Below are 23,635 nucleotides of genomic sequence, written 5' to 3'. Positions count from 1 at the left end.
GAACCGTATCGGAGCCCGGGAACCGTATCAGAGCCCCGGGAACCGTATCAGAGCCCGGGAACCGTATCGGAGCCCCGGGAAACGTATCAGAGCCTGCGAACCCTATCGGAGCCCCGGGAACCGTATCGGAGCTCCGCGAACCTTATCGGAGCCCGGGAACCATATCGGAGCCCAAGAACCGTATCGGAGCCCCGGGAACCGTATCGGAGCCCCGGGAACCGTATCGGAGCCCCGGGAACCGTATCGGGGCCCCGGGAACTGTATCGGAGCCCCGGGAACCGTATCGGGGTCCCGGGAACTGTATCGGGGCCTGAGGGAAGTTGCCACATTTCCCACATTATAACAGTGACTAATCTTCAAAAGTACTTCATTGGCTGTAAAGCGCTTTGGAACGTCCTGAGGTCATGGAAGGCGCTGTAGAAATACAAATCTTTGTTTTGTTTAATGGAGATAATTTAACGAAATTCTTTAGTTTAATGAATGATTGCAGAGAATGTAGATTGAGAGAGATACATCACAGCACGTGGTTTCTGCTCCAGTGGTTTCATTAATCACATCTTCAAGATGCAAAATTCTTTCAATGGCGCAACAGCCGGGCAATTAATCCAACAGCAACACCAGCTGGAACAGTAACAGCTGGAATAGCAACAATACCAATAGCAACTACCACAGCAACAGAAAGAACAGCACCAACATTCAGAATGTCTTCCTCGACCTGTGGAGAGAGATTGTATCAGTCAGAGATAGAAACAGACACGGCAGTGAAGATGTTTCAGTCACTCTGAGATCCCAGCTGCAGATACTCTGCCGCCTCATTGATTGAATGACCTCTGGTGACCTTCCCAATGTGCCTTTGTATCCTCTTCCATTGAACATGTACCTCGGTCTCCATTCTCATTGCATGGAATAACCAAGGAATTCTGGCCTAACCCCCTCCCCCCAGTAGTGTTCCCCGACTCTCTCACTGCCAAACCGATAGAATGCCCCCATTGACCCCCCCCCCCCCACAACACCTTGTGTCAACCTGCCTCAGACACTTGGAGGGACACCTGCTGGCAGGGAGGCCAAAGGCACATCAGATCTCCCCAGTGTATCATTACCTGTTCATCATGGGATGTACTCACCTGGGGCGATTCTCTTTCACCGTACCGAAGCTCATTGACAAAGTGTTCACTGTTTGCTGTTAGTTTGTAGTTCACTTCGTCTCCAACCTTTTTATTATCTGCTCAATCTCTGAATGTTTCAATTTCTTGTCAGATCTGTTGTTGACACGGTAGCGATCACTTCCAACTACCTCAGAGAGACGCTCTCTTCTAACCTCACCATTTATCGTAGAGCTGGACAATGCACGGCTCAAGCCCACACCAGAGCCTCCATCTAGAAAATATATTAAAGGGACGGTTTATTGAGGCTGATGGAATACGCAGGGTGGATACAGTTAAAGGGATGGAACCTGGGTTAGGTACAGTTAAAGGGATGGGTTATTCAGGCTAATAGAATACAATTAAAGGGATTGCTTACTGAGGCTGATACGAAACCTGGTTAGGTACAGGGTTACAGAGGCTGATAAAATACCTCCGATATACAACTTACAATTCTCTGGCACCGTTAACAGTGTGCCAAGGTGCTTCAGAGAGGAGTGAAGTGAGCAGCAGCGGTTATAGAGTTCGGGGGACTGACCTTAGCTTTGGTCACAGAGGGCTTGAGACAGCTTTTGAAGTTGGGGAGAGAATGTCAGGCAGTGGCAGGGCTAGGGTAGAAGGAATGGAGGGGTTGTGTCCGGCTGGTCCCTCAGTTTTGGCCAATTTAGCCTATAAGAAGTCCAAATTTGGCTGACCTCCAAATGATTGGGGGTGAGGGGTCATGACCCCCACTGGCTCCGCCACTGGTGGCGGGTGTGCGGGTTTAGGGAGGGAATTCCAGCGCTTGGTGCCAAAACGTCTGCTACCAACGGTGGAGCAAGGGGATCATCAGGAATCTGGGTTCAGAACGGTGCCACGCTGTCATTACACCCTCCTGCCAGTGGTGACACTGCAGCACCCCCACTGGTGAAAGGTTGTAATTACAGCGTGACGTTTACATAGGCAGTCTCCATTGTGAATAATGGACCGTGGGCAGACTTCAGATTGATACCTTTATTGCCTTAATAACTTTATTCTGTCAATATAAAAACATTGAATCTAAGTACTAACACCTGGTAGCACTTACCTGAAGTTAAGTGGATGACATCTCCATCTCCGTCATAGATGGCCCAGTGTGAAAACCCAAATCGGAATCATTCAATCAAATCTCCAGGCTCGGGACAACGGGATGACTGGAAACAAGACAGGTTTTACATTAGAAGTCAGCATGGCCGTTTGAACGTATTTATTGAAAGTTCCTTGGGTTCTAGTGTTTAGGCCATGGAATAACAAGAACAACTTGCATTTATATAGTGCCTTTATTAGTGTCAGCTGTAGCTCAGTTGGAAGCACAGTCACATCTGAGTCAGAAGATTGTGAGTTCAAGTCCCCACTCCAGAGATTGAGCACAAAAATCTAGGCTGACACTCAAGTGCAGTACTGAGGGAGCGCCGCACTGTCGGAGGGGCGGTACTGAGGGAGCGCCGCACTGTCGGAGGGGCAGTACTGAGGGAGCGCCACACTGTCGGAGGGGCAGTACTGAGGGAGCGCCGCACTGTCGGAGGGGCAGTAGTGAGGGAGCGCCGCACTGTCGGAGGGGCAGTACTGAGGGAGCGCCGCACTGTCGGAGGGGCAGTACTGAGGGAGCGCCGCACTGTCGGAGGGGCAGTACTGAGGGAGCGCCGCACTGTCGGAGGGGCAGTACTGAGGGAGCGCCGCACTGTCGGAGGGGCAGTACTGAGGGAGCGCCGCACTGTCGGAGGGGCAGTACTGAGGGAGCGCCGCACTGTCGGAGGGGCAGTACTGAGGGAGCGCCGCACTGTCGGAGGGGCAGTACTGAGGGAGCGCCGCACTGTCGGAGGGGTAGTACTGAGGGAGCGCCGCACTGTCGGAGGGGCAGTACTGAGGGAGCGCCGCACTGTCGGAGGGGCAGTACTGAGGGAGCGCTGCACTGTCGGAGGGGCAGTACTGAGGGATCGCCGCACTGTCGAAGGGGCAGTACTGAGGGAGCGCCGCACTGTCGGAGGGGCAGTACTGAGGGAGCGTCGCACTGTGAGAGGGGCAGTAGAGAGGGAGCGCCACACTGTTTGAGGGGCAGTACTGAGGGAGCACTGGACTGTCGGAGGGGCAGTACTGAGGGAGCAATGGACTGTCGGAGGGACAGTACTGAGGGAGCGCCGCACTGTCGGAAGGGAAGTACTGAGGGAGCGGCGCACTATCAGAGGGGCAGTACTGAGGGAGCGTCGCACTGTCAGAGGGGCAGTACAGAGGGAGCGCCACACTGTTTGAGGGGCAGTACTGAGGGAGCACTGGACTGTTGGAGGGACAGTACTGAGGGAGGACGGGACTTTCGGAAGGACCGTAATGAGGGAGCGCTGCACTGTCCGAGGGGCAGTACTGAGGGAGCAATGGACTGTCGGAGGGACAGTACTGAGAGAGCGCCGCACTGTCGGAGGGGAAGTACTGAGGGAGCGGCGCACTGTTGGAGGGGTAGTACTGAGGGAGGGTCGCACTGTCGGAGGGACAGTACTGAGGGAGCACTGGACTGTGGGAGAGGCAGTACTGAGGGAGCGCCGCACTGTCGGAGGGGCAGTACTGAGGGAGCGCCGCACTGTTGGAGGAATAGTACTGAGGGAGCAATGGACTGTCGGAGGGACAGTACTGAGGGAGCACCGCACTGTCGGAGGGGCAGTACTGAGGGAGCGCTGCACTATCAGAGGGGTAGTACTGAGGGAGCGCCGCACTGTCGGAGGGGCAGTACAGAGGGAGCGCCGCACTGTTTGAGGGGCAGTACTGAGAGAGCACTGGACTGTTGGAGGGACAGTACTGAGGAAGCGCCGCACTGTTGGAGGGGTAGTACTGAGGGAGGGTCGCACTGTCGGAGGGACAGGACTGAGGGAGCATTGGACTGTCAGAGAGGCAGTACTGAGGGAGCGCCGCACTGTCGGAGGGGCAGTACTGAGGGAGCGCCGCACTGTTGGAGGAACAGTACTGAGGGAGCGCTGCACTGTAGGAGGGATAGTACTGAGGGAGCGCCGCACTGTTGGAGGGGCAGTACAGCGGGAGCGCCACACTGTTTGAGGGGCAGTACTGAGGGAGCACTGGACTGTCGGAGGGACAGTACTGAGGGAGGACGGGACTTTCGGAAGGACCGTACTGAGGGAGCGCTGCACTGTCGGAGGGGCAGTACTGAGGGAGCAATGGACTGTCGGAGGGACAGTACTGAGGGATCGCTGCACTGTTGGAGGGGCAGTACTGAGGGAGCGCCGCACTGTCAGAGGGGCAGTACTGAGGGAGAGCCGCACTGTCGGAGGGGCAGTACTGAGGGAGCGCCGCACTGTCAGAGGGGCAGTACTGAGGGAGAGCCACACTGTCGGAGGGGCAGTACTGAGGGAGCGCCGCACTGTCGGAGGGGCAGTACTGAGGGAGCGCCGCACTGTTGGAGGAACAGTACTGAGGGAGCGCTGCACTGTAGGAGGGATAGTACTGAGGGAGCGCCGCACTGTTGGAGTGGCAGTACAGCGGGAGCGCCGCACAGTTTGAGGGGCAGTACTGAGGGAGCACTGGACTGTCGGAGGGACAGTACTGAGGGAGGACGGGACTTTCGGAAGGACCGTACTGAGGGAGCGCTGCACTGTCGGAGGGGCAGTACTGAGGGAGCAATGGACTGTCGGAGGGACAGTACTGAGGGATCGCTGCACTGTTGGAGGGGCAGTACTGAGGGAGCGCCGCACTGTCGGAGGGGCGGTATTGAGGGAGCACCGCACTGTCGGAGGGGCAGTACTGAGGGAGCGCCGCACTGTCGGAGGGGTAGTACTGAGGGAGCGCCGCACTGTCGGAGGGGCAGTACAGAGGGAGTGCCGCACTGTCGGAGGGACAGCACTGAGACAGCGCCGCACTGTCGGAGGGACAGTACTGAGGGAGCGCCGCACTGTCGGAGGGGCAGTACTGAGGGAGCGGCGCACTATCAGAGGGGTAGTACTGAGGGAGCGCCGCACTGTCGGAGGGGCAATACTGAGGGAGCGCTGCACTGTAGGAGGGATAGTGCTGAGGGAGCGCCGCACTGTTGGAGGGGCAGTACAGAGGGAGTGCTGCACTGTTTGAGGGGCAGTACTGAGGGAGCACTGGACTGTCAGAGTGACAGTACTGAGGGAGGACGGGACTTTCGGAAGGACCGTACTGAGGGAGCGCTGCACTGTCGGAGGGGCAGTACTGAGGGAGCAATGGACTGTCGGAGGGACAGTACTGAGGGAGCGCCGCACTGTCGGAGGGGCAGTACAGAGGGAGCGCCGCATTGTTTGAGGGCCAGTACTGAGAGAGCACTGGACTGTCGCAGGGACAGTACTGAGGGAGCGCCGCACTGTCGGAGGGACAGTACTGAGGGAGGGTCGCACTGTCGGAGGGACAGTACTGAGGGAGCACTGGACTGTCGGAGGGGCGGTACTGAGGGAGCGCCGCACTGTCGGAGGGGCAGTTCTGAGGGTGCCTTGCACTGTCGGAGGGGCAGTACTGAGGGAGCGCCGCACTGTCGGAGGGGCAGTACAGAGGGAGCGCCGCACTGTTTGAGGGGCAGTACTGAGGGAGCACTGGACTGTCGGAGGGACAGTACTGAGGGAGCAGTGAACTTTCGGAGGGACAGTACTGAGGGAGCGCCGCACTGTCGGAGGGGCAGTATAGAGGGAGCGCCGCACTGTTTGAGGGGCAGTACTGAGGGAGCACTGGACTGTTGGAGGGACAGTACTGAGGGAGCAGTGGACTTTCGGAGGGGCAGTACTGAGGGAGCGCCGCACTGTCGGAGGGGCAGTACTGAGGGAGGGTCGCACTGTTGGAGGGACAGTACTGAGGGAGCACTGGACTGTGGGAGAGGCAGTACTGAGGGAGCGCCGCACTGTCGGAGGGGCAGTACTGAGGGAGCGCCGCACTGTTGGAGGAATAGTACTGAGGGAGCAATGGACTGTCGGAGGGACAGTACTGAGGGAGCACCGCACTGTCGGAGGGGCAGTACTGAGGGAGCGCTGCACTATCAGAGGGGTAGTACTGAGGGAGCGCCGCACTGTCGGAGGGGCAGTACAGAGGGAGCGCCGCACTGTTTGAGGGGCAGTACTGAGAGAGCACTGGACTGTTGGAGGGACAGTACTGAGGGAGCGCCGGACTGTTGGAGGGGTAGTACTGAGGGAGGGTCGCACTGTCGGAGGGACAGTACTGAGGGAGCATTGGACTGTCGGAGAGGCAGTACTGAGGGAGCGCCGCACTGTCGGAGCGGCAGTACTGAGGGAGCGCCGCACTGTTGGAGGAACAGTACTGAGGGAGCGCCGCACTGTTGGAGGAACAGTACTGAGACAGCGCCGCACTGTCGGAGGGACAGTACTGAGGGAGCGCCGCACTGTCGGAGGGGCAGTACTGAGGGAGCGCTGCACTGTAGGAGGGGCAATACTGAGGGAGCGCTGCACTGTAGGAGGGATAGTGCTGAGGGAGCGCCGCACTGTTTGAGGGGCAGTACAGAGGGAGTGCTGCACTGTTTGAGGGGCAGTACTGAGGGAGCACTGGACTGTCAGAGTGACAGTACTGAGGGAGGACGGGACTTTCGGAAGGACCGTACTGAGGGAGCGCTGCACTGTCGGAGGGGCAGTAATGAGGGAGCAATGGACTGTCGGAGGGACAGTACTGAGGGAGCGCCGCACTGTCGGAGGGACAGTACTGAGGGAGCGGCTCACTGTCGGAGGGGCAGTACAGAGGGAGCGCCGCATTGTTTGAGGGCCAGTACTGAGAGAGCACTGGACTGTCGCAGGGACAGTACTGAGGGAGCGCCGCACTGTCGGAGGGACAGTACTGAGGGAGGGTCGCACTGTCGGAGGGACAGTACTGAGGGAGCACTGGACTGTCGGAGGGGCGGTACTGAGGGAGCGCCGCACTGTCGGAGGGGCAGTTCTGAGGGTGCCTTGCACTGTCGGAGGGGCAGTACTGAGGGAGCGCCGCACTGTCGGAGGGGCAGTACAGAGGGAGCGCCGCACTGTTTGAGGGGCAGTACTGAGGGAGCACTGGACTGTCGGAGGGACAGTACTGAGGGAGCAGTGAACTTTCGGAGGGACAGTACTGAGGGAGCGCCGCACTGTCGGTGGGGCAGTACAGAGGGAGCGCCGCACTGTTTGAGGGGCAGTACTGAGGGAGCACTGGACTGTTGGAGGGACAGTACTGAGGGAGCAGTGGACTTTCGGAGGGACAGTACTGAGGGAGCGCCGCACTGTCGGAGGGGCAGTACTGAGGGAGCACTGGACTGTCGGAGGGACAGTACTGAGGGAGCAGTGAACTTTCGGAGGGACAGTACTGAGGGAGCAGTGAACTTTCGGAGGGACAGTACTGAGGGAGCGCCGCACTGTCGGAGGGGCAGTACAGAGGGAGCGCCGCACTGTTTGAGGGGCAGTACTGAGGGAGCACTGGACTGTTGGAGGGACAGTACTGAGGGAGCAGTGGACTTTCGGAGGGACAGTACTGAGGGAGCGCCGCACTGTCGGAGGGGCAGTACTGAGGGAGCGCCGCACTGTCAGAGGGGCAGTACTAAGGGAGCGGCACACTATCAGAGGGGCAGTACTGAGGGAGCGCCGCACTGTCGGAGGGGCAGTACAGAGGGAGCGCCGCACTGTTTGAGGGGCAGTACTGAGAGCACTGGACTGTCGGAGGTGTTGTGTATGTGCCTTTAAGAGAAGAACTGATTCTATACTGCAGTACCGGCAGTGACCACCCCTGTATATAAAGCCATAGCAGGCTTCTGTATTTCAGACTTGAATTACTCTCTGTTCAGTAAATACCTGTTTTATTGTTCTCCTGCAGTCTGAGTATTAATTATACTCGGACATTACACTGGCGACGGGCAGGTTTGAACTCACCTGCAGTACTGCATTACCTCACAGGGATCTTTTGCCTAAAGAGAAGCTTCTTGGAGGTCGAAGTCAGAACGGCGGGCGTCGACCGCTGGCAACCGCCCAGGGATCCATCGGGGAGTTGCAGGGGAGGCTGTGGAGAGCTGGGCCTGGCTCCCCAGTCGAGGTGTTCCAGCAAGTCGTGCTGGTAGCAGGTAGTGCGCTGACCCTTCCGGACTGCGGCGGGCTTGGGCTCGATCGAGCGGTTCTGCAAAGGGGCTGTGCAGCGTTGTCGGGAGGAAGAGAGAGAGAGAGGGTGGAGCGCACAGGGCGCGGTCGGTGCTCAAGAACAGGGCAGCGTGGAGAGTCTGGAGCGTTCGGGTGTGCTGTCCAAGGTGGACTGGAGCGAGTGGGCCACACCCATCGTTCCTGTAATGAAGAAATCATTGAGCAGCACGCCTGGGGAACCGAAGAAGGTTTGCATTTGTGGGGACTTCAAGGTAACTGTGAACCCAGTCCTGCACACAGTACAATATCCACTTCCACGGATAGAAGATATTTTCGCCTCACTATCTGGAGGGAAACGCTTTACAAAGATTGATCTGGCCCAAGCGTATCTACAAATGGAGGTGGAAGAAGCGTCTAGGAAATACCTCATGATAAACACTCACAAAGGCCTTTACCAGTACAATCGACTGGTATTCGGGGTAGCATCAGCCCCGGCTATTCGGCAGAGGGCAATGGAACAAGTCCTGCAAGGGATCCCGGGGACCCAGTGTTATTTGGACGACATCCTGGTTACGGGCGAAAATGACAGTGAACACCTTGCCAACCTGGAGCAGGTGCTCACGAGATTACAGGAATATGGGCTACGAGCCAACCGCCCCAAATGCGAGTTCTTCAGGAGACAAATCTCGTATTGTGGCCACATGATTGATGAGGAAGGGTTGCATAAGTCGCCGGACAAGATTGAGGCTGTAGTCAAGGCTCCAGCACCAGAAAATGTATCGCAACTGAGGTCGTTCCTCGGGTTGGTGAACTACTACCATAAGTTCTTGCCGAATTTATCCACAATTCTGCACCCACTGAACGCCCTACTGCAAACTGGAGTAACATGGAAATGGAGTGATGAGTGTAAGCGTGCCTTTCAGAAATGTAAATGCCTAATCACTTCAAAAGAAGTATTGGCCCACTACAATCCAACACTACCGATTCGGTTAGCATGTGATGCGTCTCCCTACGGCATCAGAGCGGTTCTGTCACACAAATTCCCTGACGGTTCAGAGAGGCCAATAGCCTTTGCGTCGCGCTCGTTAACCTCAGCCGAGCGTAACTACGCCCAGATTGACAGGGAGGCCCTCAGCCTGGTGTGGGGGGTGAAGAAGTTCAATCACTATCTGCACGGGCAGAAATTCACCCTACTGACTGATCATCAGCCCCTGGTCTCCATTTTTAACCCAAAGAAGGGCGTTCCGGTGATGACGGCGCAACGGCTGCAAGATGGTCACTTTTTCTAGGGGCACATCAGTATGACATAGAGTACAAGGGTACGAAACAGCATGGAAACGCTGATGGGCTGTCGTGCCTACCGTTGCCTACGGTAGAGGAAGCACCTGCAGTGGACCCTGTTGAGATATTCCATGCGACCATAGTCGAATGTCTACCTGTTACAAACTCAAGTATAGAGAAGGAAACCCGAAATGACCCGACACTCTCTCGGGTCTATGATTTGACGGTGAAGGGATGGCCAGCACATGGCGACTCACTGTTGCCAGCATTCTCGCCAAGGAGAGAACAGCTGTCAGTGTGCTGGGGGACCTTGATGTGTGGATCCCGAGTGGTAATTCCACCCAAGTTGAGAGATAGAGTGCTCAATGAGCTTCATGAGGGTCATCTGGGAGGGGTAAAAATGAAGAGCCTAGCCAGGGCGTTTGTGTGGTGGCCGGGAATCGATAAAGAAATCGAGGATATGACCAAGAGATGCACAGGATGCCAGAAGGTCCAAAACGCTCCACCACAGGCCCCGCTACATCCATGGGAGTGGCCCTCATCTCCATGGCAACGGGTACACATTGATTTTGCTGGTCCATTTATGGACTCAATGTTCCTAATCGCTGTGGACGCCCATTCGAAATGGCCAGAGGTCATCAAAATGTCCTCCACCACCACGGAGAAAACTATTGCAGTCCTACGGACCATCTTCACCAGGAATGGCTTGCCAGAACAGATTTGCACCGACAATGGGCCACAGTTTGTGTCCGAGGATTTCCGGAGGTTCCTGAAGAATAATGGGGTGAAGCATTACACATCTGCCCTGATATACCTATCAATTCGTCCAATAAAAGGCGACGAGTTAGGAACGTAACTAAAGGTTTTTATTGACTAAATAACAGAGCCCACCCTCGTGGGTGATCGGGTCCAACAAGGAGGAATACCAGCCAGTCGACCACCTTTATACCTGGGCAGGTAGGTGGAGCCATGGGCGGAGTCGGAGGTGGTCAGCCCAGGTATAACAGCGCGACAAGAGGCGACCTCGTATAGTGATACAACAGTGAGAACAGTGATAACAATACAACAGTGATAACTATAGTGTAACGATAGTGAACGATAAAAGTGGTTTACCACATTCACCCCTTGTTTAGATTTGAGTCCGGCGGGGTGAAGTGTACTACCAGTTCTGGTATGTCAGTCTGTCCGGAGGCCTCGTAAGCCTCTCCGATCGTCGCAGCGGCGGTGCTGCATTATCCGGTGTTAATGCTGGTGTCTGCGTGGTCGGCGAAGGCTCGTGGGGTTCCGGCATGCCGTCTACCTGGGCTGGAATTGGGGGGGTGGTGGGGGGGGGTAAAGGTGGTGTCTCCGGAGTGCCCGAGGGTGCGAGGTCTCGTAAGGAGACAGTGTCCTCCCGCCCGTCTGGGTAAGCCACGTAGGCGTACTGGGGGTTGGCGTGCAGGAGGTTCACCCTCTCGACCAGGGGGTCCGTTTTATGGGCCCTCACGTGCTTTCGCAGCAAGACGGGCCCCGGAGAGGTCAGCCAGGTTGGTAGAGTGGTTCCCGTAGTCGACTTCCTGGGGAAAACAAACATTCGTTCATGGGGGGTGGCGTTAACGGCAGTGCAAAGTAGTGACCGGATGGAGTGCAGCGCTGTCGGGAGGACTTCCTGCCAGCGGGAGGTTGGGAGGCCCTTAGACTTTAAGGCTAAGAGGACGGCCTTCCATACCGTCGCGTTCTCTCTTTCCACCTGGCCGTTCCCTCGGGGGTTGTAGCTGGTGGTCCTACTTGCTGCAATACCTCTCGCTAGTAGGAACTGACGGAGTTCCTCGCTCATGAAGGAGGAGCCCCGGTCACTATGTATATAGTTCGGGAACCCGAACAAGGCGAAGAGGTCGTTCAGGCACTTGATGACCGTGGTACTGGTCATGTCTGGGCAGGGGAAGGCAAAAGGGAAACGGGAGTACTCATCAACGATGTTGAGGAAGTACACATTGCGGTCAGATGACGGTAGAGGCCCCTTAAAGTCGATGCTCAGGTGCTCGAAGGGGCGGGTGGCCTTGATCAGGCTTGCTCTGTCCGGCCTATAGAAGTGCGGTTTGCACTCGGCGCAGGTCTGGCAGTTCCTGGTCATGGTCCTGACCTCCTCGATGGAGTAGGTCAGGTTGCGGGCCTTAATGAAATGGTAAAGTCTGGTGACCCCGGGGTGGCAGAGGTCGTTGTGGAGGGTCTGAAGTCTATCAATATGCGCGCTGGCGCATGTAATTCGTGAAAGAGCATCAGGGGGTTCGTTCAGCTTACCTGGCCGGTACAAGATATCATAATCGTAGGTGGATAGCTCGATTCTCCACCTCAAGATCTTGTCATTCTTGATTTTGCCCCTCAGCTTGTTATTAAACATGAAAGCAACCGAACGTTGGTCGGTGAGGAGGGTAAATCGTTTGCCTGCCAGGTAATGCCTCCAGCGCCGTACCGCCTCCACAATTGCCTGGGCTTCCTTCTCGACCGACGAGTGTCGGATCTCGGGGCCCTGTAGGGTCCTTGAGAAGAAGGCCACCGGCCTCCCCTCCTGGTTAAGGGTAGCGGCTAGGTCGAAGTCGGATGCATCGCTCTCCACTTGGAAGGGGATGGACTCATCCACTGCGTGCATTGTGGCCTTGGCTATGTCTCCCTTGATGAGGGAGAAGGCCGCGCACGCTTCCTCCGTGAGGGGGAAGGATGTGGACTTCATGAGGGGTCTGGCTTTGTCCGCATAATTGGGCACCCATTGGGCATAGTAGGCGAAGAGCCCCAGGGTTCTCTTAAGTGCCTTAGGGCAGTGGGGGAGGGGTAGCTCCATGAGGGGGCGCATTCTTTCGGGGTCGGGGCCGATGAGTCCGTTCTCTACTACACAGCCAAGGATGGCAAGGCGCGAGGTGTTAAACACACATTTCTCCTTATTGTAGGTGAGGTTCAGCCGTTGGGCCGTACGGAGGAATTTCTCCAGATTCACGTCATGGTCCTGCCGGTCGCGGCCGCAGATGGTGACGTTATCTAGATAGGGGAATGTGGCCTGCAGTCCGTTCTGGTCAACCATCCGGTCCATCTCCCTTTGGAAGACCGAGACCCCGTTGGTGACACCGAAGGGGACCCTAAGGAAGTGGTATAGGTGCCCATTCGCCTCGAAGGCGGTGTACTGGCGGTCCTCGGGGTGGATAGGGAGTTGGTGGTAGGCCGACTTAAGGTCGATGGTCGAGAATACGCGGTATTGTGCAATCTGATTGACCATGTCAGATATGCGGGGAAGGGGGTATGCGTCCAGCTGGGTGTATCTGTTTATGGTCTGGCTGTAGTCGATGACCAGGCGATTTTTATCGCCGGTCTTAACGACCACGACCTGGGCACGCCAGGGGCTGTTGCTCCCCTCGATAATGCCCTCTTTCAGGAGGCGCCGCACCTCAGAGCTAATGAAGGCTCTGTCCCCAGCGCTGTACCGCCTGCTCTTGGTAGCGACGGGTTTGCAGTCGGGGGTGAGGTTAGCAAACAGGGAAGGTGGCGGCACCTTGAAGGTGGATAGGCTGCAGGTGTTACGCGGTGGGCGGTTTAACATTCGCTGGTTGTCGACTGTGAGTGGGGGGAGGGGTCCACCGTATGCTAGGGTTACACTTTGGAGGTGGGATTGGAAGTCCAGCCCTAGTAGGACGGCAGCGCAGAGCTGGGGGAGGACGAGGAGTTTAAAATTTTTATACTCCGTACCCTTAACCGACAAGGTCACAACACAGTAGCCGCTAATGTCCGTGGCGTGGGACCTCGATGCCATCGAGATTCGGTTGTGCGTTGGCAGGACAGGGAGGGAGTAGTGGCTCACCGTGTCTGGGTGGATGAAGTTCTCCGTGCTTCCGCTGTCAAACAGGCAGGTCGTGGCGTGGCCGTTTACTTTGATGTCCATCATCGACTTGGACAGGTGGTGTGGGCGGGCTTGATCCAGAGTGACGGAGGCTAGTGTGTAGGTAAGCGAGTCGTTGTCGTCTGTGGGCGAGGCGGTCGTCGGGTCCGGGGGCCCGGTGGCAGTCGGGCGTGGTGGGTAAAATGGCGTCTCCCACGAGGTAGGACAAAATGGCGGAGAAGATGGCTGCCCCCATAACTCACATGAGGCACTATTGGGGTCAGTTGCCTTGATCAAAGATGGCCGCCCCCATGACTCACGTGTGGGGATGCTGGCCTCAGTTGCCTTGAAAGAAGATGGCCGCCCCCACAGTTCGCATGAGGCACTGCTGGCCTCTGAAGATCCGCTCCTGCAGGCCTTAGAGAAGTGGCCTTTCTTCCTGCAGGTTGAGCAGGTAGAGTTCCTGGCTGGGCAGCGCGACCTCGGGTGCTTCTCCTGGCCGCAAAAGAAGCAGCCGGCGGCCCGATCGCGGGTGCCCGATGTCGGAGCCGGTACCGGGGGTGGCGGTCCCGGTCGGGTCCGGGACGCCGACGCTGAGGTAGGTCCCGGGGGCGGCGCTGTGAAGGGTATTGCGGTAGGGGTCGGGCCCGAGTCCCAGGGTCGCGAGCAGTACCTGGAAAACGCCTCCTGGTCCTGATGGGCCACCTCTAGGGAGAGAGCGAGGGCTTCAGCTTTGTCCAGGTCGAGGCCTTTAGCTTCAAGCAGTCTTTGCCGTGAGTAGTCGGACCGTAGGCCTTTCACAAAGGCATCGCGGATATTATCTTCCGTATTTTCAACAGCCGTCACCGCTTTAAAGTCACAGTTCCTGCCGAGTGCTCTTAGCGCCCGTAAAAATTCAGCTACAGACTCTCCTGGCTGTTGCGGGCGGGATCTCAGGAGGTGCCTGGTGTACATGTAATTTACCGGGCTCCGGTACTGCTGTTTCAGTAGGTTGATAGCGGCCTCGTATGTAGTCGTGTCCTGGATGAGTGCGTATACTCTCGGGCTCGCTTTGGCGTTCAGAACTCTTAGTTTGGATCTCTGAGGGACGCCGGATTCTTCCAGGTAGGATTCGAAGCAGTCCAGCCAGTGTTTGAAGTTGAGGGCTGAGTTTGCTGCCTGTGGGTTTAGATCCAGGTATGGTGGTTTGAGGGCTTGCAGCCAAGCCGGCTGGTGTGGCTGGTGTAGCCCGGTGTCTGAAAGCTGCTGTGGCTGTGCTTCTGGGAGGGCTTCTGGCTGGCCAGTAGTAGACATCTTTAAAATTTAGTCAATAAAATTGATATACCTATCAATTCGGCCAATAAAAGGCGACGAGTTAGGAACGTAACTAAAGGTTTTTATTGACTAAATAACAGAGCCCACCCTCGTGGGTGATCGGGTCCAACAAGGAGGAATACCAGCCAGTCGACTACCTTTATACCCGGGCAGGTAGGTGGAGCCATGGGCGGGGTCGGAGGTGGTCAGCCCAGGTATAACAGCGCGACAAGAGGCGACCTCGTATAGTGATACAACAGTGAGAACGGTGATAACAATACAACAGTGATAACTATAGTGTAACGATAGTGAACGATAAAAGTGGTTTACCACATGCCCCATATCATCCAGCCACAAATGGATTGGCTGAGAGGTTTGTTCAGACCTTTAAAAAGGCCATAAAGGCAATGCATAATGACGACATACCACTACAACACAAGGTGGATAATTTCTTGTTTGCTTACCGGAATGCGACACATGCAGTCACCAACCAAACTCCAGCCATAATGTTTTTCAACCGAAGGCTAAGATGTCGCCTGGATTTGCTCAAACCAAACATAAGACGAGATGTTGAGTCCAAAGATGTGCGGGTTAGGTTGATTGGCTATGATAAATTGACCCTTAGTGTTAGGGGGATTAAATATGTGGGGTTACGGGGATAGAGTGGGATATGTGTTGGTGTAGGGGTTACGGGGATCGGGTGGGATATGTGTCGGTGCAGGCTCGATGGGCCGAAATGGCCTCTATCTGCACTGTGGGGTTTCTGTGATTCTGTGATAAGCAATTCCAGCACATCAATGAGAAGCCAACCAGGGGCTTCAAGATAGGGCAACCAGTCTTGGCCCGTGACTACCGAACAGAAAAATGGCAGCCAGGAACGATATGCACACAGCAGGGATCACTAATGTACACAGTGGACGTTGGAGAGAGCATCGTGAGACGCCATGCTGACCAGACTCTAGAGTCACAGGAACAAGCCAAACCTGTACCACAAGCATGTGCACCTGGTAATCAATCTGAAGTACAGATTGTGTCTACCTCAGAAGCAGGGGTATTGGAAGCTGACGAACCAACCAATGACAATGAGCCAGAATCAACTCCGCCGCAAGAACAGGATACTCGAGAAAGGCGCTATCCAGTCAGGATCAGGAAGCCTCCTCAAAGACTGAACTTATAAATGATTATTTCAGTTGATGTATATAGTACAGAGAAAATTGTAATTGTAATTAGTTATTATTTAGTTGTTGAATGAATGTTATGTACTGTTTATCTAAAAGGGGAGGAATTGTTGTGTATGTGCCTTTAAGAGAAGAACTGATTCTATACTGCAGTACCGGCAGTGACCACCCCTGTATATAAAGCCATAGCAGGCTTCTGTATTTCAGTCTTGAATTACTCTCTGTTCAGTAAATACCTGTTTTATTGTTCTCCTGCAGTCTGAGTATTATATATACTCGGACATTACAGGAGGGATAGTACTGAGGTAGCACCGCACTGTCAGAGGGGCAGTACTGAGGGAGCGTCGCACTGTCAGAGGGGCAGTACTGAGGGAGCGCCGCACTTTCGGAGGGGAAGTACTGAGGGAGCGCCGCACTGTCGGAGGGGCAGTACTGAGGGAGCGCCGCACTGTCGGAGGGGGAGTATTGTGGGAGCGCCGCACTGTCGGAAGGGCAGTACAGCGGGGGCGTCGCACTGTCAGAGGGGCAGTACTGAGGGGGCGCCGCACTGTCAGAGGGGCAGTACTGAGGGAGCGCCGCACTGTCGGAGGGGCGGTACTGAGGGAGCGCCGCACTGTCGGAGGGGCAGTACTGAGGGAGCGCCGCACTGTCGGAGGGGCAGTACTGAGGGAGCGCCGCACTGTCGGAGGGGGAGTATTGTGGGAGCGCCGCACTGTCGGAAGGGCAGTACAGCGGGGGCGTCGCACTGTCGGAGGGGCAGTACTGAGGGGGCGCCGCACTGTCAGAGGGGCAGTACTGAGGGAGCGCCGCACTGTCGGAGGGGCGGTACTGAGGGAGCGCCGCACTGTCGGAGGGGCAGTACTGAGGGAGCGCCGCACTGTCGGAGGGGCAGTACTGAGGGAGTTCAGCACTGTCACAGGGGCATTACTGAGGGAGCGCCGCACTGTCAGAGGGGCAGTGGTGAGGGAGCGCTGCACTGTCGGAGGGGCAGTACTGAGGGAGCGCCGCACTGTCGGAGGGGCAGTACTGAGGGAGGGCCGCACTGTCGGAGGGACATTACTGAGGGAGCACTGGACTGTCAGAGGGGCAGTACTGAGGGTGCCTTGCACTGTCGGAGGGGCAGTACTGAGGGAGCGCCACACTGTCAGAGGGATAGTACTGAGGGAGCGCCGCACTGTCGGAGGGGCAGTACAGAGGGAGCGCCGCACTGTTTGAGGGGCAGTACTGAGAGCACTGGACTGTCGGAGGGACAGTACTGAGGGAGCAGTGGACTTTCGTAGGGACAGTACTGAGACAGCGCCGCACTGTCGGAGGGGCAGTACTGAGGGAGCACTGGACTGTCGGAGGGACAGTACTGAGGGAGCGCCGCATTGTCAGAGGGGCAGTACTGAGGGAGCGGCACACTATCAGAGGAGCAGTACTGAGGGAGCGCCGCATTGTCGGAGGGCAGTACAGAGGGAGCGCCACACTGTTTGAGGGGCAGTACTGAGAGCACTGGACTGTCGGAGGGGCAGTACTGAGGGAGCGGCGCACTATCAGAGGGGCAGTACTGAGGGAGCACCACACTCTCGGAGGGGCAGTACAGAGGGAGCGCTGTATTGATTTCCTTGTGGGTTCAATGATGAGACATTTAGAAAAAAGAATAACTTTTAATCTAAGGTTTGTTCAAGACTTTATACCGCTTTTCAGGAGACACCATGCTTCAGCTCCAGCTAAAGTGAAACTAAAAACTCTCAGCCTGCTTGTCTGGTCACATGACCTCTGCTGGTCAGGCACAAGCAATCAATACCTGCAATCATGCTATTAAGGCATCATAATCGAACAGGCAAATAACATCACTATTTGCTGATATCATTACATCTCCCTTTCTTAAAACAAAAGTATTTTACTTTTAACTAACAACATGTTTTCTTTGTATTAATCTGCATTTTAACTGTAACACTTAATGAACTTACATTATCATTATCATGATCAAGGTTTTTTAACATTGCTTTGTGTGTTCACATGAAATATGTCAATACACTAGAACTTGAAGAAAGAATAAGATAACATTACTTCCTTCTATAACAATAGTCCTTAAATTTGCTCAATGAGTCTCTCAGGAGGCTTCACGTGTCTTGAGGATTTTCTGATTGATTGTCCTTGAATCTGAGTTGTTGCCTCAGATGATGTGTTCTCAGCTGTGTGATCAGGTTGTTCAACAGTATCAGTCTCTTGACCTGCTGTGGCTGGTTCCATGAGAAGATCTCGACGATTTCTTCTCAGAACAGCACCCTCATCTGTCTGAATGGTGTATGATCTTGGTTTAACTTCACTCAGGACAGTTCCCTTCTCAGTCCATGTGTCTGTTTTGTCTTTGAACCTTACTTGGTCACCAGTGTGGAGTTCAGGTAGGTTTTGTGTTCCTCTGTCATAATAGTACTTTTGCTTTTCTTTCTGTTGTTCTTTGAACTTCCTCACTTTCTCCCCCTCTTTTGTTTTCAGGAGGTTCTCCGGGATGGGTAGGTTTGACCTTAGCCGACGTCCCATCAGGAGTTGGGCTGGTGACATACCACACTCGAGCGGCGTTGTGCGGTATACAAGCATGCTTTGGTAGAAGTCAGTTCCACTGTCTTTTGCCTTGTACATCAGTCTTTTCACTGTCTGGACCAATTTTTCCACTAGTCCATTGGACTGTGGATAGTTAGGACTTGACGTTGTGTGGACAAAGTCCCACTCTTTGGCAAAGTGTCGGAAATTTGCATTGTTAAACTGGGGTCCGTTGTCTGTGAAGACCTCGCTTGCCACGCCATGTCTGGAGAATATGGCTTTCATACTTCTTATCACAGCTTCTGCTGTGGTGGTGTACAGTCTACAAACCTCTGGATACAGGGAGTAATAGTCTGTGATGACAAGATAGTCCTTCCCTTGACATACGAATAGGTCAGCGCCTACCTTCTGGTAAGGTCTGTCTGGTGCTGGGTGTGGCTTTAGTGGTTCTACCGGATTGCTTGCTCGATATTTCAGGCATATTGTGCAGTTTGACACCTCATTTGTCACATCTTGGGTGATTCGTGGCCAGTACATCACCTCTCATGCTCTTTTCTTACACTTTTCGATTCCCAGATGTCCTCCATGGATCTTTTTTAGCATCTCTTTTCTCAGGCTCTTTGGGATAACTATTTTACTTCCTTTGTAGATGATGTCTTCGACCACTGATAGTTCCGCCCTGCAGTTCCAGTACTCTGCTATGTCAGGTGAGCAGTCTTGCTTCATGTTGGGCCATCCATCCAAGGTGCTTTTCTTCAGTCGTCTCATTGTTTCATCTTTGTTTGTCTCAGTCTTTATGAGCTCCATTTTTGCATCTGCTATGGGCAGTGCACTTGTGATCATGTCCACGTAGGCGTTCACTTTTTCATCCATTGTGGTGTTTGCGGGCTCACTTGGGTCAACAGCTCTGGACAACGTGTCTGCTGTATACATCAGCTTACCCGGTGTGTACGCAACATTCAGTGTATAGCGTTGCAGCCTGATCATCATTCTTTGTATTCTAAGCGGACAGCTACTCAGTGGCTTTTGGAACAATGCAATCAAGGGCTTATGGTCAGTCTCTACACTGATTGCTTGTCCTGCCACAAACTGGTGAAATCTTTCACAGGCGTATGTGATGCTGAGCAGCTCCTTTTCTATTTGAGCATATCGCGTCTCCGCGTCTGTCATTGAGCGCGATGCATATGCAATAGGTTGCCAGTAGTCATATTGTTGCAGAAGAACGGCACCGAGCCCACTCTGTGATGCATCTGATGATATCTTGATGGGTCTCGCTGGATCATAAAACCTCAGAACTGATTCCTCTGTGAGCAGTTTCTTTAGATCGCTCCATGACTTCTCATGCTCATGATTCCATTCCCATTCTATGTTCTTTTCAGTTAGTCTTCTCAGTGGCGCTATTTTTTCTGAGAGGTTGGATATGAATTTACCCATGTAGTTGATCATTCCATTAAACCTCTGCACGTCCTTTTTGCATTGTGGCCTTGGCATATTCTCAATGGCGGACACCTTTCTGGGATCTGGTCTGATGCCCTCACTGCTAAGGATATCTCCCACGAATGTCAGTTCTGTCACCCCGAGCTGGCATTTCTCTCTATTCAGCTTCAGGTTTGTTTTCCTTGTTGCTTCCAGCACTTTTTTCAGTCTCTCGTCATGCTCAGTTCTCGTGGTTCCCCATACTATGATGTCATCCATTGATGTATCAACTCCCTCCAGGTGCTCATAGATCATATGGATAGTCTTGTGATACACTTCAGGAGCTGAGGCAATGCCAAATGGTAACCTTAGGAATCTGTATCTGCCATATAGAGTGTTGAACGTGCACAGTCTTGAACTTGCTTCGTCCAGCTTCATCTGCCAAAATCCTGAGGATGCATCTAACTTGCTGAAATATTTTGCATTTGCAAACTGTGCCATGATTTCCTCACGTGTAGGAAGCTTGAAGTGCTCTCTCTTTATTGCTCTGTTTAGATCTCTTGGATCCAGGCAAATTCTGAGCTTTCCATTCTTTTTGTCCACTACGACGAGGGAACTCACCCACTCAGTTGGCTCATCTATCTTCTGAATAACGTTCAGGCTTTCCATCCTGTCCAACTCTGCCTTCAGTTGCTTTTGAAGAGCAAACGGAACTTTTCTGCATGGATGTATGACCGGTGTCATACTTTTATCTACTCTGATCGTGTGTTCTCCTGGAATGCAGCCTAGACCCTTAAATAGGTCTTTGTACTCTTTCATGAGTTCATCATAGACTGTCTCTCCTTCGCTTTCCACAACGAGGACTCTCTTTACCAGGTTCAGTCTCTCACAGGCTTTTAAACCTAGTATGGCTTGCACATCCTTTGGCACCATGATTAATGCTAGCGTGTGCTCTCTGTCCTTGTGTGTTACTTTGACAATGCATTTTCCTTTCACTGGTATATCAGTACCTGAGTATCCGGTCACTTTCACTTGTATTCCATGTAACTTTGGTCTGGGTCTAATTCTCTTAAAATCGGTCTCTGATATCACATTAACTTGTGCTCCAGTATCCAATTTAAATGGAATGTGTGTGTCATTCACTTTTAGTGTCAACATCCAGTCTCTTTCTTCTTTTTTGTTTTCAGACACAACATCTACATTGAATTCCTCTATCTCGCTTTCATCTACTGTATGGACCTTGCTTTGTTGCGCTTGGTTCTTACAGCAACGGGCATAATGGTTGTTTTTGTTGCATCTATTGCATGTTTTACCATATGCTGGACACTTTCTTGGTGGATGCTGTGTACCGCATCGATTACATGACTTCCGATTGTCCCTTTCATTTTCGTTTGCTGGCCACGTCTCTTTTTTCACATTGGCGCTCTCTTTGTTAAACGGTTTGTATCCGTTCTTTCTCACTGCATCCACGTTGCAGCTACTGTCACTGAACAGCTCCTTTGCCTGCAACTTCACAGTCTCTGTAGCCCTACACAGTGCTATGGCTTTTCCCAGGTCTAGATCTTGCTCTCATAGCAGTCTTTCCCTTAGACCATTATCTGGAATACCACACACCAGTCTGTCTTTTATCAGCGAGTCTGTGAGTCCCCCAAATTCACACGATTTGCTTCGGTTTCTCAGTTCAGTCACATACTGATCAATAGTCTCGCCGATTTTCTGTACACATGTGAAAAATTTGTGCCTCTCAAAGGTCACGTTGCGTTTAGGTATGCAGTAGGCCTCAAACTGTTCCATTATTTTATCTAGCTTCATTTTGTCTCCATCAACATCAAATGTGAAGTTATTATACACCTCGAGCGCTTCATCACCCACGACATGTAAGAACACGGACGATTTCTGTTTATCACTTTTCTCGTCAGCTCCGATTGCCGCTAAATACAACCCCAAACGCTGTTTGAACTTTCTCCAATTTTCAGCCACATTACCTGACAACTGAAGCGTCACTGGTGGGTGTAATCCTTCCATTTTTTCACTTCGTTAGCTATTCTCCAAGGTAAGTAACGATTTTCTCTTTTGGCTTGCTAATATGTGGAGAGCTGATTTAACTTCCGATTTTTTTTTTCCGATTTTTTTTTTCCGATTCTCTTTCAGCCACTTCTGACACCATGTATTGATTTCCTTGTGGGTTCAATGATGAGACATTTATAAAAAAGAATAACTTTTAATCTAAGGTTTGTTCAAGACTTTATACCGCTTTTCAGGAGACACCATGCTTCAGCTCCAGCTAAAGTGAAACTAAAAACTCTCAGCCTGCTTGTCTGGTCACATGAGCTCTGCTGGTCAGGCACAAGCAATCAATACCTGCAATCATGCTATTAAGGCATCATAATCGAACAGTCAAATAACATCACTATTTGCTGATATCATTACAAGCGCCACACTGTTTGAGGGGCAGTACTGAGAGAGCACTGGACTGTCGGAGGGACAGTACTGAGGGAGCGCCGCACTGTTGGAGGGGCAGTACTGAGGGAGGGTCGCACTGTCGGAGGGACAGTACTAAGGGTGCCCTGCACTGTCGGAGGGGCAGTACTGCGGGAGCGCCGCACTGTCGGAGGGATAGTACTGAGGGAGCGCCGCACTGTCGGAGGGGCAGTACAGAGGGAGCGCCGCACTGTTTGAGGGGCAGTACTGAGAGCACTGGACTGTCGGAGGGACAGTACTGAGGGAGCGCCGCACTGTCGGAGGGGCAGTACTGAGGGAGCGCCGCACTGTCAGAGGGGCAGTTCTGAGGGAGTGCCGCACTGTCGGAAGGGCAGTACTGAGGGGGTGCCGCACTGTCGGAGGGGCAGTACTGAGGGAGCGCCGCACTGTTGGAGGGACAGTACTGAGGGAGCGCCGCACTGTCGGAGGGGGAGTATTGTGGGAGCGTCGCACTGTCGGAAGGGCAGTACAGCGGGGGCGTCGCACTGTCGGAGGGGCAGTACTGAGGGGGCGCCGCACTGTCAGAGGGGCAGTACTGAGGGAGCGCCGCACTGTTGGAGGGGCGGTACTGAGGGAGCGCCGCACTGTCGGAGGGGCAGTACTGAGGGAGCGCCGCACTGTCGGAGGGGCAGTACTGAGGGAGTTCAGCACTGTCACAGGGGCATTACTGAGGGAGCGCCGCACTGTCAGAGGGGCAGTGGTGAGGGAGTGCTGCACTGTCGGAGGGGCAGTACTGAGGGAGCGCCGCACTGTCGGAGGGGCAGTACTGAGGGAGGGCCGCACTGTCGGAGGGACATTACTGAGGGAGCACTGGACTGTCAGAGGGGCAGTACTGAGGGTGCCTTGCACTGTCGGAGGGGCAGTACTGAGGGAGCGCCGCACTGTCAGAGGGATAGTACTGAGGGAGCGCCGCACTGTTGGAGGGGCAGTACAGAGGGAGCGCCGCACTGTTTGAGGGGCAGTACTGAGAGCACTGGACTGTCGGAGGGACAGTACTGAGGGAGCAGTGGACTTTCGTAGGGACAGTACTGAGACAGCGCCGCACTGTCGGAGGGGCAGTACTGAGGGAGCACTGGACTGTCGGAGGGACAGTACTGAGGGAGCGCCGCATTGTCAGAGGGGCAGTACTGAGGGAGCGGCACACTATCAGAGGAGCAGTACTGAGGGAGCGCCGCATTGTCGGAGGGCAGTACAGAGGGAGCGCCACACTGTTTGAGGGGCAGTACTGAGAGCACTGGACTGTCGGAGGGGCAGTACTGAGGGAGCGGCGCACTATCAGAGGGGCAGTACTGAGGGAGCACCGCACTCTCGGAGGGGCAGTACAGAGGGAGCGCTGTATTGATTTCCTTGTGGGTTCAATGATGAGACATTTAGAAAAAAGAATAACTTTTAATCTAAGGTTTGTTC

The 23,635-nt window shown here is 54.1% G+C and overlaps 1 pseudogene across 1 annotated transcript in view; it reads right to left on the bottom strand.

Annotated features, from left to right (window-relative positions):
* Positions 1-299: 299 nt before the first annotated feature.
* The window catches only part of LOC147093008 (phospholipase A and acyltransferase 4-like), a 32,446-nt pseudogene continuing 9,110 nt past the window's right edge, over positions 300-23,635 (bottom strand). Inside the window, exons 2-4 of the transcript XR_015075012.1 lie at positions 2,209-2,314; positions 1,125-1,222; positions 300-715 (exon numbers count right to left, since the gene is read on the bottom strand). The product of XR_015075012.1 is annotated as a phospholipase A and acyltransferase 4-like (transcript). The remainder of the gene's footprint in view (positions 716-1,124; positions 1,223-2,208; positions 2,315-23,635) is intronic.

Source organism: Somniosus microcephalus, unplaced genomic scaffold (assembly GCF_052327205.1).
Source record: "Somniosus microcephalus isolate GS21.2 unplaced genomic scaffold, FLI_Smic_1.0 unresolved_chr2, whole genome shotgun sequence".
Classification (NCBI taxonomy): Eukaryota; Metazoa; Chordata; class Chondrichthyes; order Squaliformes; family Somniosidae; genus Somniosus; species Somniosus microcephalus.
The sequence above is the reverse complement of the archived record's forward strand: the minus strand, read 5'-3'. Positions and strand labels throughout refer to the sequence as shown.